Below are 3132 nucleotides of genomic sequence, written 5' to 3'. Positions count from 1 at the left end.
GTGGGGCTTGTAGTCCGCGCGCATGGGCCGCGGGGCACGCTGGGCCTCGTAGTCTGCGACGCCGCGGCTCCGAAGCAGTGCTCGCTGGGAAGGATGCCGCCTGGTTGCTAGGAAACCGGAGCCGGCTGGCGGGGCGGCGGGGCGGCGGGGCGTCGCCCCCGGTCCGGCCCCCGAGCCCGTCCGCGCTGCCCTGGAGCGTCCTCCCGCCGCGAGCCCGGCTCCCTCTGGGGCGCCTCCCCGCCTTCTACCCCCGGGCGAGCCCCGGCCCGGCCGCTGCGGACTCCGCGCTGGAGGGTCGCCGGCAGCCAGCGGGTCCCCCCCCCCCCCCCGGGGTCTCCAGGGGCAGAAGGGCGTCGCCTGGCGTTTGGGTTCACTCAAGTGGTAACGGAACCAGCCCCCCACGCACACACAGTTAGCTCCCAGCCACTGGGAAATACAGTGGAGGCTCCTCGGAGGCTTGGCGGCGACCTGACCCAGCACCCCTCCCAGGGATACCAGGTGACCCAGCGCCCCGTCCCAGGGATACCAGGTGACCCAGCACCCCCTCCCAGGGATACCAGGTGACCCAGCGCCCCGTCCCAGGGATACCAGGTGACCCAGCACCCCTCCCAGGGATACCAGGTGACCCAGCACCCCATCCCAGGGATACATCCAGTGGGGAGATGATGACATCTCAGAGCACACCTGGTGCAGAGCAGCATCCCCCATCAGAGCCAAAGGGGGGAACAACCTAATTCCCCCAAGTACTAAATGAATACACAAAATGTCTACCATACAATGTAAAGGTATTTGGCCCTAAAAAAGGAATGAAGTTCTGACACGTGCTACAATAGGGGTGAACCTTGAAAACATGATGCTCAGTGGAAGGAGCCAGTCATAAAAGATGGCACATCATATGACCCGTCTACACAAAATACCAGTAGAGGCAGAAAGGTAAGGAAAGGGAACGGGGTGGGGAAGGGGTGATTGCTGAAGACTGGGTTTCAGTCTTTTCCAAACTGAAAATATTCTGACATTGACCATAGCGACTATCTGTGAATATATTAAGATCTACCGATCTCTACGTTTTAAATTAGTCAATTATATGGTACGTGAATTATACGTCAAAAAAGCTGTTATTAATATGTATGCATGTGTAGATATTGTTGATCCTAAAAATAAAACTGCCCGTTATTTTGCAAGCAAAATGGGTTTATTCTGGAATAAAATTGCAATCTAGGACAAACTGGCTGCAAGAAAACCAAGGCGAGTCCTGGGGACGGGGGGAGGTTCACTCTTTTCTAGAGGACGGGGGAGAGCTGTTATAGAGGGAAAGCCCGCTGCAGTGGGCTGAGAGTTGGGGTACAGTGGCTTCTCATGTGCTGGGCTGTTGCCTCAGGAAGAGAAAAGCCTCCTTCCTCCTGTGGGGGTCTGAGGAGTAGCCACCTGCTGGCTCTGCAGTGGCCAAGCGCCCGGTGGGCAGGAGCGCTCACCCTGCCGGCCTCTTGCCTCCATTCTACGCTAGTTAATTTTCGCATTTCTCTCTTTGGATTAGATCATTCTTTGAAAGCATCTTTTTTTTTTTCTTTGAAAGCATCTTGATCAAGCGTGATGCTTTTGTCCCTCGGTGCCAGGCAGGACCTTTTCCGATTGTCATGTTCCATGTGGGGGGCGGGGGGTGTGCAGCACTTGGAAAGCACTTCAGGCCACATTCGAGTAGCGAGGATGGTCAGGAGGGAGACCCCTCACGCACTTCCCATCTCTAGTCCGTATTTACCAAGTCCTAAGAATTGGAGATCATGTGTCAAGTACATCATTTTTACAAAAGTTGGACAGGCAACGAAATGCAAAACTTAATCACACGAAGCAGGAGGAGTAACACTGCAATTCCAAATTGTGTGATGGTGCTGAGCTAGGACCCTCGGTCTGAAAGTAGCCAACTTATATTTGTTGGCATTACTCTGCCTTAGGGCGGAAGGGTTCTCCCCACGGAGGCAAACTGGGAGTCATGCACGCCTCCTGGAAGTCCCCACTTGAAGCAGCCACGAGAGGAGAACGGTGAATACAGCAGGAGCACACGGAGGGAATCAGGTGCATTTGGGGAGATATGGTGCACGTGTAAACACGAAGCAATAGTGGATGAACTTTCTTGCAAAAATAGCAAAACTTCAAAGATTTATTAAAACAGTGTTGTTGGGCCACCTGGCTGGCTCAGTGGTGGAGCGTCTCCTTCAGCTCAGGGCCTGACCCCTGGGTCCTGGGATCGAGTCCCACACCGGGCTCCCTGCGGGGACCCTGCTTCTCCCTCTGCCTGTGTCTCTGCCTCTCTCTTTGTATCTCTCATGAATAAATAAAATCTTAAAAAAAAAGTGTTGTTCTCTCAAAAGAACTGTATGGAAATGAATGCTATCCAATAGGACAGCCTGGAAGTTTGGAAATTCAGAGGCCAGGAATTTCGGATGGGAATCCAGAGCCAGACGCTAGTCCGGATGAGAGAAAGACTTGTGAATTCTGAAATCGTAACCCTTCAGAAAAAACAACTTGAAAAGATCAATTTGTCACAGGATCATGATGAGACTGTTTCCAAAATTCCATAATCAAAAAAGATTTTCCACATCTCAAGGGTTTGGGCAACGCAGCCAAGGACACTGTCTTTCCAGGCTAGAGACGCAGCAGCAGTGAGACAGGTACGCAGGCCTCCAGACACCTGGGGAAGCGTCTGGTCAGAGGTTGTCTACTGCCCCCACCAGGAAATCTTTTTATTTTTTAAGATTTTATTTATTTGAGAGAGAGCACGGGATGGGGAGGCGGGGAGGGAGAGGGGTGAACAGACACCCCTGAGCAGGGACCACAAGGCGGGCCTGGATCCCAGGACCCTGAGATCAGGAGCCGAGCCCCCAGGCCCCCCAGGAAAACTTTTACTTTCAGGTCACCGGGTGGGCGGGGGGGGGGGGGGGGGGGCTGTGCGGGCGGGGCCAGGCAGGGGCTGGCGCTTCCTTCAGGTGCTCAGGTGACTCCAAGAGCTCTTCCCTGGGGGTTAGCTGCGCAAGGGTTGGCTCAGAGTTCCTGACAAGGGCCTTTCCAGAGCGTCTTCCTGGGGTGTCTTCTTGTCAAGGAAATCTCAGGTTGCGTGACACGAGGCACACGGTGGAA

Source organism: Vulpes lagopus, chromosome 11 (genome assembly GCF_018345385.1).
Source record: "Vulpes lagopus strain Blue_001 chromosome 11, ASM1834538v1, whole genome shotgun sequence".
NCBI lineage: Eukaryota > Metazoa > Chordata > Mammalia > Carnivora > Canidae > Vulpes > Vulpes lagopus.
This window is presented reverse-complemented; position numbering follows the sequence as displayed.